The sequence below is a fragment of the Neofelis nebulosa genome, chromosome 2, assembly GCF_028018385.1.
Source record: "Neofelis nebulosa isolate mNeoNeb1 chromosome 2, mNeoNeb1.pri, whole genome shotgun sequence".
NCBI lineage: Eukaryota > Metazoa > Chordata > Mammalia > Carnivora > Felidae > Neofelis > Neofelis nebulosa.
The window spans coordinates 133,750,120-133,767,877 of NC_080783.1; the positions used below are offsets into that span (position 1 = coordinate 133,750,120).

The following is a 17,758-nucleotide window of genomic DNA, read 5'->3' on the forward strand; positions in this document are numbered from 1 at the left end:
GCAACTGATTTCTGTACATTGATTTTGTATCCTGCAACTTTGCTGAATTCATGGATCAGTTCTAGCAGACTTTTGGTGGAGTCTGTCGGATTTTCCATGTATAATATCATGTCATCTGCAAAAAGTGAAAGCTTGACTTCATCTTTGCCAATTTTGATGCCTTTGATTTCCTTTTGTTGTCTGATTGCTGATGCTACTAGAATTTCCAACACTATGTTAAACAACAGCGGTGAGAGTGGACATCCCTGTCTTGTTCCTGATCTCAGGGAAAAAGCTCTCATTTTTTCCCCCATTGAGGATGACGTTAGCTGTGGGCTTTTCATAAATGCCTTTTATGATGTTGAAGTATGTTCCTTCTATCCCGACTTTCTTGAGGGTTTTTATTAAGAAAGGATGCTGAATTTTGTCAAATGCTTTTTCTGCATTGATCGACAGGATCATATGGTTCTTATCTTTTCTTTTATTAATGTGATGTATCACGTTGATTGATTTAGGAATGTTGAACCAGCCCTGCATCCCAGGAATGAATCCCACTTTATCATGGTGAATAATTCTTTTTATAAGCTGTTGAATTCTATTTGCTAGTATCTTATTGAGAATTTTTGCATCCATATTCATCAGGGATATTGCCCTGTAGTTCTCTTTTTACTGGGTCTCTGTCTGGTTTAGGAATCAAAGCAATACTGGCTTCATAAAATGAGTCTGGAAGTTTTCCTTCCCTTTCTATTTCTTGGAATAGCTTGAGAAGGATAGGTATTATCTCTGCTTTAAACGTCTGGTAGAACTCCCCAGGGAAGCCATCTCATCCTGGACTCTTATTTGCTGGGAGATTTTTGATAACTGATTCAATTTCTCCACTGGTTATGGGTCTGCTCAAGCTTTCTATTTCCTCCAGTTTGAGTTTTGGAAGTGTGTGGGTGTTTAGGAATTTGTCCATTTCTTCCAGGTTGTCCAGTTTGTTGGCATATAATTTTTTATAGTATTCCCTGATAATTGTTTGTATCTCTGAGGGATTGGTTGTAATAATTCCATTTTCATTCATGATTTTATCTTTTTGGGTCATCTCCCTTTTCTTTTTGAGAAGCCTGGCTAGAGGTTTGTCAATTTTGTTTATTTTTTTCAAAAAAACAACTCTTGGTTTCATTGATCTGCTCTACAGTTTTTTTTAGATTCTATACTGTTTATTTCTGTTCTGATCTTTATTATTTTTCTTCTTCTGCTGGGTTGGGGTGTCTTTGCTGCTCTGCTTCTATTTCCTTTAGGTGTGCTGTTAGATTTTGTATTTGGGTTTTTCTTGTTTCTTGAGATAGGCCTTGGATTGCAATGTATTTTCCTCTCAGGACTGCTTTCGCTGCATCCCAAAGTGTTTGGATTGTTGTATTTTCATTTTCGTTTGTTTGCATATATTTTTAAATTTCTTCTCTAATTGCCTGGTTGACCCACTCATTCGTTAGTAGGGTGTTCTTTAACCTCCATGCTTTTGGAGGTTTTCCAGACTTTTTCCTGTGGTTGATTTCAAGCTTCATAGCGTTGTGGTCTGAAAGTATGCATGGTATTGTTGCATCCACGTGACTCCTGAAACAATGCTATGGGGCACCAGTGACAGTTGTAACAAAGTTTATTACAATGAGAGGCAAGGCCGACTGATCGGGACAACACTCTTGATAAGAGTGTGGCCTTGAACAGCCGGGGTACAGAGTTTTTAAAGCCGATCACATCGTCTTATCATTATCTGGGAACAGAACAGAGAAACAGTTCCCAGATGAGTTAGAAACAGTTGCCAGATGAGTCAGAAACAGTTATTGAATGAGGTGATTATTTTAGACTTTCTGCCGCTAAGTTGCAACCAGTGGATCTCCTTGACCTTGTCTCTGATGCTGTTTTTTGAGCTTTTGTTTCCTTCATTGGTAAAGCCTAATTCACAAGAGTATGAAGTATAATTTACAAGAGTAAAAGCAAGGCTGTTATCTTTTGACCTTTAGTGTCAGAACAAAGTTGTTATCTTTCAAGCTAAGCGTTAGCCCTATAGTACAATTTAACCCTTACAGTATGATCTCAATTCTTCTCTACTTATAAAGGGCTGTTTTGTGACCCAGTATGTGATCTATCTTGGAGAATGTTCCATGTGCACTTGAGAAGAAAGTATATTCTGTTGCTTTGGGATGCAGAGTTCTAAAAATATCTGTCAAGTCCATCTGATCCAATGTATCATTCAGGGCCCTTGTTTCTTTATTGACTGTGTGTCTAGATGATCTATCCATTTCTGTAAGTGGAGTGTTAAAGTCCCCTGCAGTTACCAGATTCTTGTCAATAAGATTGCTTATGTTTGTAAGTAATTGTTTTATATATTTGGGGGATCCTGTATTCAGCACATAGACATTTGGAATTGTTAGTTCTTCTTGATAGATAGACCCCGTAATTATTATATAATGCCCTTCTCCATCTCTTGTTACGGCCTTTAATTTAAAGTCTAGTTTGTCTGATATAAGTATGGCTACCCCAGCTTTCTTGTGACTTCCAGTAGCATGATAAGTAGTTCTCCATCCCCTCACTTTCAATCTGAAGGTGTCCTCAGGTCTAAAATGAGTCTCTTGTAGACAACAAATAGATGGGTCTTGTTTTTTTTTATCCATTCTGATACCCTATGTCTTTTGGTTGGTGCATTTAGTCCATTTACATTCAGTGTTATTATAGAAAGATATGGGTTTAGAGTCACTGTGATGTCTGTAGGTTTCATGCTTGTAGTGATGTCTCTGGTACTTTGTCTCACAGGATCCCCCTTAGGCTCTCTTGTAGGGCTGGTTCAGTGGTGATGAATTCCTTCAGTTTTGTTTGTTTGGGAAGACCTTTATCTCTCCTTCTATGCTAAATGACAGATTTGCTGGATAGAGGATTCTTGGCTACATATTTTTTCTGTTCATCACATTGAAGATTTCCTGCCATTCCTCTCTGGCCTGCCAAGTTTCAGTAGAGAGATCGGTCACGAGTCTTATAGGTCTCCCTTTATATGTTAGAGCACGTTTATCCCTAGCTGCTTTCAGAATTTTCTTTTTATCCTTGTATTTTGCCAGTTTCACTATAATATGTCATGCAGAAGATCGATTCAAGTTACGTCTGAAGGGAGTTCTCTGTGCCTCTTGGATTTCAATGCCTTTTTCCTTCCCCAGATCAGGGAAGTTCTCAGCTATTATTTCTTCAAGTACCCCTTCAGCACCTTTCCCTCTCTCTTCCTCCTCTGGAATACCAATTATGCATAATTTATTTCTCTTTAGTGCATCACTTAGTTCTCTAATTTTCCCCTCATACTCCTGGATTTTTTTATCTCTCTTTTTCTCAGCTTCTTCTTTTTCCATAATTTTATCTTCTAGTTCACCTATTCTCTCCTCTGTCTCTTCAATCCGAGCCGTGGTCGTCTCCATTTTATTTTGCAGCTCATTGATAGCATTTTTTAGCTCCTCCTGGCTGTTCCTTAGTCCCTTGATCTCTGTAGCAATAGATTCTCTGCTGTCCTCTCTACTGTTTTCAAACCCAGTGAGTAATTTTATGACTATTATTCTAAATTCACTTTCTGCTATATTGTTTAAATCCTTTTTGATCAGTTCGTTAGATGTCATTATTTCCTGGAGGTTTTTTTGAGGAGAATTCTTCCATTTCGTCGTTTTGGATAGTCCCTGGAGTGGTGCGGAACTTCAGGGCACTTCACCTGTGCCATCTTGAATAACTTGCATTGGTGGGCGGGGCCACAGTCAGACCTGATGTCTGCCCCCAGCCCACCGCTGGGGCCACAGTCAGACTGGTGGGTACCTTCTCTTCCCCTCTCCTAGGGACAGGATTCACTGTGGGGTGGTGTGGCCCATCCGGGCTACTTGCACACTCCCAGACTTGTGGTGCTTGGGATCTGGCGTATTAGCTGGGGTGGATCGACAAGGTGCACGGGGGCAGAACCGGCAGGGTCTGCTCGCTTTCCCCTTGGTGATCTGCTTCAGGAGGGGCCCTGCCGCACTGGGAGGGAGTCAGACCTGCCGCTGTAGGGATAGAGCCACAGAAGCACAGCATTGGCTGTTTGCGCTGTGCAAGCAAATTCCCTGACAGGAACTGGGTCCCTTTGGGATTTGGCTGGGGGATGAGTGAGGGAGATGGTGCTGGTGAGCGCCTTTGCTCCCTGCCAAGCTGAGCTCTGTCGTCCCAGGCTCAACAACTCTCCCTCCCGTTGTCCTCCAGCCCTCCCGCTCTCTGAGCAGAGCTGTTAACCAATAACCTTCCAGATGTTAAGTCCCGTTTGCTCTCAGAACACACTCCGTCTGGCCCTCCGCTTTTGCAAGCCAGACGGGGGCTCTGCTTTGCTGGCGGGCTGACCCTCCACCCCGGCTCCCTCCCGCCAGTCCGTGTAGAGCACACCACCTCGCTGCCCTTCCTACCCTCTTCCGTGGGCCTCTCATCAATGCTTGGCTCTGGAGAATCTGTTCTGATAGTCATCTGGTGGTTTTCTGGGTTATTTAGGCAGGTGTGGGTGGAATCTAAGTGATCCGCAAGACATGGTGAGCCCAGCGTCCTCCTATGCTGCCATCTTCCGACCAAGCCAGTAATAATCTTTATTATCCTGATAAACATTTGTTGCTAGTACCATTATATTTTCAGAAAATTGTTTTCCAGCTTAAAAACTTGAGTGTGACGATCTTTCTGAAACTTTTAGTCGTAATTTTAAAACTACTCTGAGGGGTGCCTGGGTGGCTCAGTCGGTTAAGCGGCCGACTTCGGCTCAGGTCATGATCTCATGGTCCATGAGTTCGAGCCCCGCATCGGGCTCTGTGCTGACTGCTCAGAGCCTGGAGCCTGTTTCAGATTCTGTGTCTCCCTCTCTCTCTGCCCCTCCCCTGTTCATTCTCTGTCTCTCTCTGTCTCAAAAATAAATAAGCGTAAAACAAAACAAAACAAAACAAAACAAAACAAAAAACTACTCTGTGCTTCTAGAATAAACTTAACTGATCACAATTATTTTAATTTAACTTAATTTAATTTAATTTAATTTAATTTAATTTAAATTGTTTTTTATATAGAGAGAATATGATCAGGGAAAAGATGCAGAGGGTCAGAGAGAGGAGAGGGAGAATCTCAAGCATGCTCCACGCTCAGTGCAGAGTCTATTGTCGGGCTCAATCCCACTACCCTGGGATCATGAACTGAACCAAAATCAAAATCAGACATGCAACTGACTGAGCCACCCAAGCACCCTACAATATTTTATTTTTAAAATTCATTGTAGGAGTCAGTTTGGATATATTTTGTTTATAATTTTGGAATGCATGTTTGTGAGTTCAATAAGCCACAGTTTACTTCCTAGAACTGTCTTTGTAATGTTTGTTATCAAGTTTTTATTAGCTTCATAAAGGAAAATGGGGGTGCTTCTTTTCTCTATACCTAAAATTATATTTGTGAAAGACTATAATTATTTATTCTTTTTTAAAAAAAATTTTAAATGCTTTTTATTTATTTTGAGACAGAGAGAGACAGAGCATGAGCAGGGCAGGGGCAGGGAGAGGGAGACACAGAATCTGAAGCAGGCTCCAGGCTCTGAGCGGTCAGCACAATGCCTGATGCAGGGCTCGAACCCACAGACTGTGAGATCATGACCTGAGCTGAAGTCGGATGCTTAACTGACTGAGCCACCCAGGCACCCCTATTTATTCTTTTTTTAAACATTTATTTATTTTTGAGAATGAGAGAGAACACAAGCTGGGGAGGGGCAGAGAAAAAGAGAGACACAGAATGGGAAGCAGGCTCCAGGCTCTGAACTGTCAGTGCAGAGCCCCATGCAGAGCCCAGATTCACGGACCGTGAGATCATGACTTGAGCCAAAGTCAGATACTTAACTGATTGAGCCATCCAGGCGCCCCTATAATTATTTGTTTCTTAAATGTTTGATAGAACTTGCTGGCCTAATTATTTGTGCTTAAAGTTTTCTTTCTTGAAAGATTTAATTGTGATCCAATTTTTAAAATAATCGTAGCACTTTTCTATTTTCATTCACTTTTTTGATTCAGATTTAGTAGGATGTTTCTAGGAATTTTTCTAGTCCACCTATTTTCAAAGTTGTTGTAAAAATAATTGTTATATCTTTTATTATAATTTTAATGCCAGCAGCAAGTGCAATTAGTTATGTCCCCGTTTCATTTCCAATCCTCTTTATTTGGGCCTTACCTCTTTTTACTTGATCAATTTTATGACTTTTCTTGATTTTATAAATTTTTGCAAGACCAACTTTTTTTTTATTGAACATCATCTGTTTTTGTTTTTAATCTTATTATTTCCTTTCTTTCTTTTTTTTTTTTTTTTAATGTTCATTTATTTCTGAAACGGAAACAGAGCATGAGTTGGGGAGGGGCAGAGAGAGAGGGAGACACAGAATCTGAAGAGGCTCCAGGCTCTGAGCTGTCAGCACAGAGCCCAACATGGGGCTCGAACTCACAAACCGTGAGATCATGACCTGAGCCAAAGTCAGACGCTCAACCGACTGAGCCACCCAGGCGCCCCTCCTTTCTTTTTTTGACAGAATCCCTTTTTTATTTTGTTTTTTCATTTTTTATTTTTGTTTTTTTAATAGTGACTACAAGACACTTTATGTTTTTGAACTTTTACAAAAATTTTAATATGACCCAAACTTGATATGAAAAGTACATGATAATTATTGAGCTATAATATTTTATCTTTTTTTAGTCACATGGTTCATTTTATTTGTTTTTATTATTTAAATTCCAGTTAGTTAACAGTGTAATATTAGTTTCATGTGTACAATATAGTTATTCATCACTTCAGTACTACACCTGGTGATTATCACACACATGCACACACACCCAGAGTTCTAAAATGGCTCAAATGTGTGTCTTCTTTGTGGTTAAGTAATATTCCATTATATATATATATATATATATATATATATATATATATATATTATAGATATAATATATATGTCACTTCTTATTCATTTATCAGTTGGTGAAAACTTGGGCTGTTTCATAATTTGGCTATTGTTGATTATGCTGCTATAAACATCAGGATGCTTGTATCCCTTTGAATTAGTATTTTTGTATTCTTTGGGAAAATACCTAGTAGTGCAATTGCTGGATCATAGGGTAGTTCTATTTTTAACTTTTTGAGGAATCTCCATACCATTTTCCAGAGTGGCTGTACCAGTTTGCATTCCCACCAACAGAGCAAGAGCGTTCCCCTTTCCCCACATCCTTGCCGACATCTGTTGTTTCTTGTGTGTTTTTTTTTATTAAGTTTATTTGTTTATTTCGAGAGAGAATACATGTACATGCATGTGCATGTGTGAGCAGGGGAGGAGCAGAGAGAGGTGTAGGGAGAGAATCCCAAACAGGCTCTACACTTTCAGCACAGAGCCTGATGTGGGGCTTGATCTTACCAACTGTGAGATCATGACCTGAGCCAAAATCAAGAGTTGGATGCTTAACTGACTGAGCCACCCAGGCACAACTGTGTTGTTGATTTTAGACATTATGACAGGCGTGAGGTAATATCTCATTGTAGTTTTGATGGCTTTTTAACTGATGATGAGTGATGTTGAGCATCTTTTCATGTGTCTGTTGGCCATCTGTATGTCTTCTCTGGGAAAATCTATATTCATGTCTTCTGCCCATTTTTAAATTGAATTATCCATTTTTTGAGTGTTGAGTTTTATAAGTTCTTTATATATTTTAAATACTAAACCTTTATCAGATATGTCATCTGTGAAGATCTTCTCCCATTCTGTCAGTTGCCTTTTAGTTTTGCTCATTGATTCCTTTTTTTTTGTGAACAAGCTTTTTATTTTAATGAAATCCCAATAGTTTATTTTGCTTTTGTTTCCCTTGCCTCAGGAAACATATCTAGAAAGAAGCTGCTATGGCCGATGTCAGAGAGGTTACTACCTACGTTCTCTTCTAGGATTTTAATAGTTACCTATCTCACATTTAGGTTTTTCATCCATTTTGAATTTATTTTTTTGTGTATGAGGTAAGAAAGTGATCCAGTTTTATTCTCTTGCATGACTTGTCCAGTTTTCCCAACACCATTTGTTGAAGAGACGGTCTTTTTTCCATTGGATATCCTTTTCTGCTTTGCCAAAGATGAGTTGACCATATAGTTGTGGGCCCATTTCTGGGTTTTCCGTTCTGTTCCATTGATCTGTGTGTCTGTGTTTGTGCCAGTACCATACTCTCTTGATGACTACAGGTTTGTAATATACCTTGAAGTCTGGAATCATGATGCCTCCAGCTTTGCTTGTCTTTTTCAAGGTTACTTTGGCGATTTGAGGTCTTTTGTGGTTCCATAGAAATTGTAGGGTTGTTTGTTCTACCTCTGTGAAAAATGTTTGTGGTATTTTGACAGAGATTACGTTAAATGTGTATATTGCTTTGGGTAGTATAGACATTTTAACAATGTTTATTCTTTCAATCCATGAGCATGGAATGTCTTTCCATTTCTTTGTGTGATCTTCATTTTCTTTCATCAGTGTTTTATATTTTTCAGAGTACAGATCTTTTACCTCTTCGGTTAGGTTTATTCCTAGATCTCTTTTAGTTTTTGGTGCAGTTTGGTGCCTTGATTTCTCTTTCTGCTGCTTCATTATTGGTTATAGAAATGCAAGATTTCTCTACATTGATTTTGTATCCCACGACTTACTGAATTTGTGTTATCAGTTCTAGCAGTTTTTTTGTGGAGTTTTTCAGGTTTTCTATATAGAGTATCATGTTATCTGCAAATACTGGAAGTTCGACTTCTTCTTGCTCATTTGGCTACCTTTTGTTTCTTTTTGTTGCCTGATTGCTGTGGCTAGGACTTCTGGTACTATGTAAAATAAGACATCCCTGAGATAAGAGTGGACATCCATGTCTTATCAATTTTATGATTTCTTGATAAATTGATAAATTGTCTTTATCCATTTTATGATGGTAGAGAAAAAGCTCTGTTTTTCCCTATTGGGGACGATGTTAGCTGTGGGTTTTTGTATATTGTCTTTATTATGTTGAGGTATATTCTAGCTAAACCTACTTTTTTGAGGGTTTTTATCATGAATGGATTATGAACTTTGTTAAATGCTTTTTCTGCATCTATTGGAAGGATCATATGGTTCTTTTCCTTTATTAATGTGGTGTGTCACATTGATTGATTTGAATTATTGAACCATTCTTAAAACCCAGGAATAAATCCCACTTGATCATGGTGCTCATGTGAATGAGTTTTTTAATATTAGATTCAATTTGCTAATATTTTATTGAGAATTTTTGCATCCTTGTTCAGTGATATTGTGGTTCTCTTTTTTAGTGGATTCTGTATCTCATTTTGGTGTCAGGGTATTCCTGGCCTCAAAGAATAAATTTGGAAGTTTTTCTTCCTTTTCTGTTTTTTGGAATAGTTTGAGAATAAAATTTAAAAAAATGATAATAGTAAAATAAAAATAAAATGGAAGCTGTATACTATTTGCCCTAGAGCTAAAGCTTTTGCAGTGCTCTATGATCCGAAGACTTGGTGCATACAAAGGGTTTGTGTTGGTCTTCCGGGGAAGAGCCTGTTGCACTGATTCTCAGAGAGACTTGCCCCAGTGTAGACACGCCTGCAGGGTGCAGGGAGATTGGTGTAGGTAGCTCCTGCCTCCACTAGGTGGCATTGTTTTGTCCCTGACTTTGATCAGTGCTATGGACAGTGTGAAAATGGCGTTGCCTTGCTTGCTTGACCCCTGAGTGGGGAGCTCATGCCCACCACCCTTCAAGAAGCCTTCACGGAAGAGCAGACTTTCACTTTTCCATGTGTCCCTGGCCTCACCCTGCCTTCACCCTGCCTGCATCTGAACTGTCCGCCTGCCAGGCAGCACAGCACTCCTGTGCTTTATGTCAAGTCTGTGGCTAGGCTCCATAACTCCAAATTTTAGGGATCCAAGGGTTTGGTCCTTCACTGATCCCCTGGGGGAGGGTCTTCCTGCACTACTGCCACCTGCAGGTTTGTTACTGGGGACATTATAGCTCAAACATTCTATAATTGCCAAGCTCCTCTGAGAACAGGCCTACGTAAATCAGACAGAAAGTTATCATTGAAGTTAGGATTATGTTAGCCTACTGGCATGTAGTGGAAAAGTGCCAAGGAGTGTAAGATGTTGACAAGAAAGTGTTTGAAGTATTAGGCCATAGCAAGGGGAAAATAAAGGTATATCAATAATCTTGAGCACTCAGTGAGGTAAAAGATAAGTGAATAAATGGAAAGATAAGAGGTTGGAGTCAGAAAGTTACAATATATTAATTTATAATTTTCAAGTGTTCATTAGAATGTCTAGTTTAAACAGAGGAAAATAACTAAAACTAAGAAGTTGGATTGAAAACTAGTCATTGGATTGATTAATTTTTTTGGCTGACTTGAGTCAGAAAGTTTTACCTTAAATATCCATAATGGTAACTGTAACTTAATCAATATTGAAATATTTCCCAGTTTACTTGTATATAATTACGAAATTTAATACTGCAAACAATGAAATTTTATCTTTCATGGATTTATCAAAGTATATTGTCATTTAAAATCAACGAATTAATACTGCGTTAATAAAATAAATGTATACAATCTATTAAAAATAAGAAAGTTTTACAAGTACTCATTTGTGCTTTTAGCTTGGAAAGAAGTCCATGGTGAATGAGGAAGAATATGCTGTTAATGCTCTAAGGTAAGACAGATTTATTCTTTTATATCAACTCATGTTCACACTTTTTTTAGAAAAAGAAGTCATACCCATAATATAATGTTTTTTTTCTTAATTTTACATAACAAAAATATTGCCATTAACATACATTTTATGTTTTTCTTCTTTGGAGTTGTCAAAATTTATTAATCTTTTTGAATAAATCAGCTAAAACCTTGTCAGATATCACTTTGTTTTTAAATTGGAATACACAGATATTTATGGAACCCATTGATTTGTGTGGGGTTTAAAGATTTAAAATATAAACTGGCACAGTGTGTCTAATATTTTAAACTTAATATTACAATTATACCACTGTTCTTCATTGGATAAACCTTTGACTCAGAGCAGCTACCTACAGATACTATGTTGTTGTTATAGTAGACCTGTAGAGGTCACTATTAACAGACAAATGAAAAGCATATTGGAATTATAGGTTAATATAGCTAAATCTGAAATTGTGTGTGTCCCAAATTACTAGAAAGACCATAGTACTCCCTTGCATAAAGATATTATAAAAATGTAACAAAAATTTAAATCAGAAATTTTTAGATAATTAAATGATGAAAGTAAATCTTACTACTTGGGTGAGAGAGTCACATCATATGATTTAAAATTTCCCATCTCTGCAGTTTCTTAAACAAATTGAAAGAATAAAGACCCCTTAAATTTAGTTTTAAGAATTTTCTGTTGTTTATTTTGTCTAATATTTTGTATAATATTTATAAGAATATACAGCAAAAAGATAGATGAAAGCAGGACCTTGTTTGGATTCTCTAAACACAAGCTATATCTTATAAAGTGTAAATTTTACTTTATTAAAAACAAAAACCTGAGGAGATATTTCTAATAAAAAGTGGTATAAAGTAATCATTTTTAATGTTCATTCATATGGGTAGTTATCAGGTGGGTATATGTGGGGAAAGAGCAGGACTAGTCAATAGAGAAACCACCCTTACCACGCGAATGCCAGTAAAACCCCCTTAAAATGAAGGGAATCTGTCATCTTGTGTAAATTCTCTTCTGCTTCCATAAACACAGCCGTAATCAATTAAAGACCCACTTGTGAAGGAGCCATTGTTTGCCGTTCCATTCAGTTGCTGAGTTGTCTTTTAGGCTGCCCATGCGGAAACCCTGGTAAGGTGATGAGAAAGTTCAAAGCACCTAACTTTGCAATGTGGATTTTGTTATTGAAACTTCTCTTTATCTTTTTATTCATTTAAAAAAATGTAGTATATGTAGTGTATATGTTCATTGGTTATTTCAAGAAAGAGAAGGGACTTAAGAACATAACAAAGGATGAAAATGATCTCATGACATAATTCTGTGCAACTATTAGATTACAATGCCTTATGAATTAGTTCAAGAGGAATCAATGTTGAAAATGTTTGCTAAGAAAATAAATAATATTACTTCTTCATAAGTCTCTTGATAGAAAGTGAGAGTGCTTTCTTCAACATTCAGTCATTATTTTTGGCATGACTGCCATTTTGTTTTTGTTCTCAACTCTCCCTACTTCTCTAATTTCAACTAGACAGTAGTATTACCACTGAAGTGTAGTCAGTATTTAGTCTTGATTGCCAGATTTGGGAGACTGTTGGAACTTTGCTAAAGAGGCAGATATAAAGATATTTCAGATAGAATTTGGCATAAATGATTTAAAGACTTAACAAGATAAAAATGAATCAATATTAAATATTTAATGCTATTGATATATATAGAACTAGAGGGAGTAAACAAATAATATAGTAATAAAAGTTACTTAATGCATGAAAGTAAATCCTCATAGAGCAAGCCTAAGGACTAAAAAAGAAATTACATAATGTTATTCTTAGAACCTCACCTTGTCAGAGTAGGAATCTGACTTTTGGGTCACCCTTAATCTTTTGCTTTCTAGGCAAAAATAGGCCAAATTTCTTCCCTGACTACCTAAAAAATAACTTGTCATAGGCCTAGGGGAAGTCACATTCAACTATAGTCATATTCAAGTCAAATATAAAAGATTTTGGAGTGGAAATATAGGAATGAAGTGATCCAACAAGAATGTTTTCTTTCCTAAAATTTCCTTTGCTTTTCTAGATCAAATAAAGAAAATAAGCATTTTAGGAATACAATTCAATAAAACTGCCGAGGCTGTCACTGTTATACAAACTCCTAGGCCTCTCTCTTTTCCTTGAGTGACATGTCTGGGGAGTTTATAAGGAAGAGCCTCAGTGTCCAGACCAGCCACTCTACAGATGACTCAGGACACCTTCGCTAAATCCATTCATTACCCTGGCCCCTAGTGGGAGTTACAAGCGAAGCCTGCCAATTAGATGTTGGTAATGTGGACTCTGCTTTAGGGAATTGGGTAAGACTGCCAGAATTCATTCCTGAACTTTAGCAGCCACAAAAGAGTATTTTTCTGTCGTCTGTAACCGATTCAAAACCAGGTCTCAAAAGGACAAGCTTCCTTTTGTGCCCCATCTTTCCTAAAGTCCAATGACTAATAATGTTACAACATCAGGTTTTTCACAAGATCACAGGAAACATCTGACGAAGGAGAAGCAAAGAAAAAAATGTTGTTTGACTTGATTAGCCTTTGTTTAACTCTGTTTCTAATATTAGAACATTCTTTTTGGAAATAATTACATGGTAATTTATCACAAACTAATGGTACTTTATTGTTAAATGAGAGATTAAACCTGGGTTGTGTCAAGAATCATAAAATAAAAATAAAATAAAAAGCTTTCCATAATGAAGGTTGTGAATGAAGAAATTAATGTAAGTTCATATTTAACACTTCTTGCCCTCGCCTTGAAAAAATATTTCCAAAATCCTATCCTGAGGCTGTATTGGCATCACTACTTCCTTCTCTGCTAATAAACACACATAAGGGTGAGTGTTTTGCTTTCAAGTTCATTGACATTATTACTGTTTTTAATTTTTTTTTTACATTTTAGTCAATTTGAATGCTTGAGTGATGTTTTGAAATTATTGAGGGGCAGCAGTAGATTTTCTTAATAAGGATTCTGTGAACTTAAATATCTGATTAGTAGAATGAACAAATCTTGGAAAATGTCCAAGTCATTTTGTAGAAAATGTCAGAGAACTCTAAACAGTAGGAATTTTAGGTAGTAAATTCTTAGTCAGTCCCTGTAGACTGTAATAAGAAAGATGTGACTCTGTATCTCTGTATGAGATGTTTTGTTTTTGTTGTTGTTTGTTTGTTTGTTTTAAAACAATGTATTATTTTGGCTTCTGGTCCTAATTTTACTTTAGAAATTATTTTTGATATGCTTCAGACAGGAGCTTTCTGTCCAGGTCTTGAATGCAAGTATTATATCTTTGTTTTGTATTCTTGTGCAAATATATTTTATTGGGAACCTATTTCAAAATGCTTGTTAAACATATGAGCTTAGTCACATTAATGTAGTCGAGTGCTGTAACTGTAGGGGCAGAAATTGGAACAGAGGAACCTATGTCTCATACTCATGGCTGCAGCTCACTGATGAGAGAGGTTTCCTTCATCAGCTCACTGCCTATGCGCATGCTGCACTGCGTACACACTTATTTCTTTCTGCTGTGACACACACAAACACACACACACACACACACACGCACGCACCTATAATTTAGGGGGAAAAACCCACATTTGTCATAAAGCTTAAGAGTTAAGAGTAAGAGAGTAAGGCCAGGATAGTAACTGTTCAGAACTTAAATGAATTGCTGGTTTTCACCAAGTAAACTGGCTGGCCTTCTCAGGCAGCCTCCAAATTCCTGTTGAAATGAAGACTTTCTTTCCTGGACTAGGCCTGGCATTCCTGGGAAACAATGGCCCTTTTCAAATAGGCTCTGAAATTTCACAGGTGAAGGGAGAGGGGCAGTCATTTGATCCCACCCACAAGAAGCCTGTTAGTATTTTAAAAAGTGAAGACAGAGCCTATCATGGAAATGCAGGCAAAGCTGGCTAGTGGCTAAGAGCTGCAATCTAGATCCACAGTTTTGCAGATCTCTGTGAAATATGAATCAATTTCAGTGTTCTGTCTTTGACTCACATTGCAACTCTTTTTCTAGATTTTCTTAAGAGCAGACTACAGAATCACTGAAATGGGGTTTTATTTTGTAACATGTGTTAAGGAAGAGCAGTATTCAAGTTTTTCCTTAATTAGGAACTAACATTAGAAATTATTTAAAAAAAGATTAAGTTGCTGGGGCGTCTGTGTGATTTTGGAAAACATGCAGGGTAAAAATATTACATACAGTTACAGAAATATATATAATTACATATATATGTAATAATTTTACCTTGTATCCTTTCCAAAATGGTTTTCAATTAGGCCTAATTATATTATAATTGAATAATTTAAAAATTCAGAAATGTTCAGATAATTTTGGAATCCCATATGAAAGTATAGACAACATCCAATTTGAAAGAATTTGGGCATATTGATCACCACACTTAAGAAGTACAATTAATATCAGATGTATTTCATAGGTTTTATGGAAACTTATTTGACTAGACCTTTCAGTGATTGAGTGAGATAAACTGAGGGTTAAAAAAAATCTTTTTTTAATGTTTATTTATTTTTGAGAGAGAGAGAGAGTGCAAGTGTGCAAGGGGCAGAGAAAGAAGGAGACACCATCAGAAGCAGGCTCCAGGCTCTGAGCTGTCAGCACAGAGCACAACATGGGGCTGGAACCCATGAACCATGGGATCATGACCTGAGCTGAAGTCCAACGCTTAACTGACTGAGCCACCCAGGCACCCCAAACTGAGGGTTTTAGTATTCAGTTACATGGGTGAGAAAATAATAAAAGTTCAGATTGTGATATTTATCATTAATAAAATACATTTTATTAGGCACTCCTTTCTGCAAGAAACTGAACTTTTCCATTTGTATTTGTTTTAATAATCCTTAATAACTGCCTCAAGATTGATAATGCACCCAGTATTTAACAGAAGACTTATTTTAGACATAAATTACTTAAGACTCAGAAAATAATTGATTTTTACTTAAGAATAAATAATAGAACATTTTATGAAATTGTCACTCTAAATTATATAGTTCTTTTCTAATAAACCTAATTAACCTGGTCATTATGTAACAATATAATATTTTGAAACATTTTTCCTGATATTTTGGTTATTATATGGTGTATACTCCCCCACCCTATGCTCCCCTCTCAACCCTGGCCCCAATTCTAGCAGCAACCAGAGTGTTCTGAGCTTATATCCTAGAAAAGGGATGAAACAATAGAATAACAACAATAAAATGAAAGTATTGGTGTTTGACTTTCAAATGCAAAAATAAAAAGGAATTTTTAAAACACACACACAAAGCAAATAATAGGAGAAAAAAGCCAAGGTGCAAAAATAAACTAACTATACCAATCAAAACTAGTTTTCCCAACCCACCAAGAAAAATTTTTTGTTGGAGAAGAGGACAAAAGCAGAGGATAAAGAACATTTTGATATTGGTGGATCACTTGATAAGAGAGTCTATGTACCTTGTTTCCCCAACTCTTGGGTTAATGGGAATTAACAATAGATCAATCTCAAAAATTTGGGATTCTAAGAGACCTGATATTTCTCAAGTGGAGTTTAGAGAGTGTCAAGCTGTATACTTTGTATCTACCCTACTCTTCCTCTACCCTCATCTATACACTCTCCCCCTTGCATGGAGAGGAACAAAAGAGTACAGATGGATGGAGTATTCAAGACACAGCTCTAAGATAGCCTCTTAGAATCTCTTGCTTCTTTAATATAGTCTAGAGAGCAAAAGTATGTTTTTCCATTAAGTTGAGAGCAGCACAGGGAGGGAGCAAGGAACCAACAGACGGTAGGAGGGGTTATTTTGAGGAAGATGCAGCTGTCATACACAAGGGCAAATGACAGAAAATATAGAAGAGAAAAAAAGTACCCCATGATGGAAATTAGTGTGAAGTGACCATTAAGAACCATATAAAACTTTCTAATTGTGTGATACTAAGAGCTTTGCAACTTAGATGTAACCTCAGTGAAGGGTTTGTAGGTACAAAGGTAAGTAACTAAAATGATTGAGATTACTCTAAATTGACCAAGATTATTTTTACTACCCAGCAAAACAGGGGGGAGGGGGGCACAGAATAGAAATTGTTTATGTATAGAAAAATAAAGTTAGTACTTTTGCACACTTGAATTTTAAGGATTAGAAGTCAGACCCTCTGCACTTATTATAAAGAACAAAATTCAAAGAAGGACATCTAAGTTCACTGCTTTTATTTTTCATTGCTTCATTTATCCTTATTGTCCTACAACCTTATTTGAACTCACATTAGAACGTCCAGCTATCTAGTGGTGCCCCAAGCCTGGAGGCAGATGCTCACCTTAGAGGATGAAAAAAGGCTGACTAGCTGCTTGGTGTAGAGGCAGGAGATTATTGCTATTGCTTTGAGACTAGCATATTCTCCTAGAACCTGCTATGGCAAAGGATATGTGAATGGACCAGTCATGGGCCCTTAGGAAAGAGAGCTGGGTCGAAGCCATTTAAGGGCTGCTAAAGAGGACCAGCCTGGATTGTTGAAGGGACTCCAATAGTGTGAGATTGTGGGAGGGAGTCTCCAGGGAAATTAGAGACTGGATAAAGAGTATTCAGCCAGGAGAATGAAACACCACAGCTCCTGGAAACCTCCAAAGTATCTATGCAATCATCCCATCAGAAATTAGGGCTTTAACTACATATCAAGCACAGAGAATATGGCACAATCAGCCAAGGAAAAAACATTTGTTCTTTTATATTTCCTGCTTTATTTGGCCCTGGAAGAATCTGAAAAAGCTGCTAGCCAGTGAGGAAGGAGGAAGGCATATGAGGAAAAAGAGCAAAGGACAATCAAGCATTCTAATTATTTTGAGGCAGCCAACTATAGACCTTGGCCTTGGGAAGGAGAAGAAGTCTCAATTTGAATAGCTATTGAAACACTGATTAATAATCTGGATTGTATATATTATGATTTTTGAAGTGAGACAATGTTTTGGGTCTTAAGGGATCATAGGACTGCTTACTACCTAAGAGT

General features: G+C 37.2%; 1 long non-coding RNA gene across 1 annotated transcript in view; it reads left to right on the forward strand.

Annotated features, from left to right (window-relative positions):
- LOC131504287 (uncharacterized) overlaps positions 1-11,854 on the forward strand; it is a 66,291-nt gene extending 54,437 nt beyond the window's left edge. The window contains exons 3-4 of the long non-coding RNA XR_009257903.1: positions 10,656-10,708; positions 11,765-11,854. This is a non-coding gene — a long non-coding RNA (uncharacterized LOC131504287). The remainder of the gene's footprint in view (positions 1-10,655; positions 10,709-11,764) is intronic.
- Positions 11,855-17,758: the final 5,904 nt, after the last annotated feature.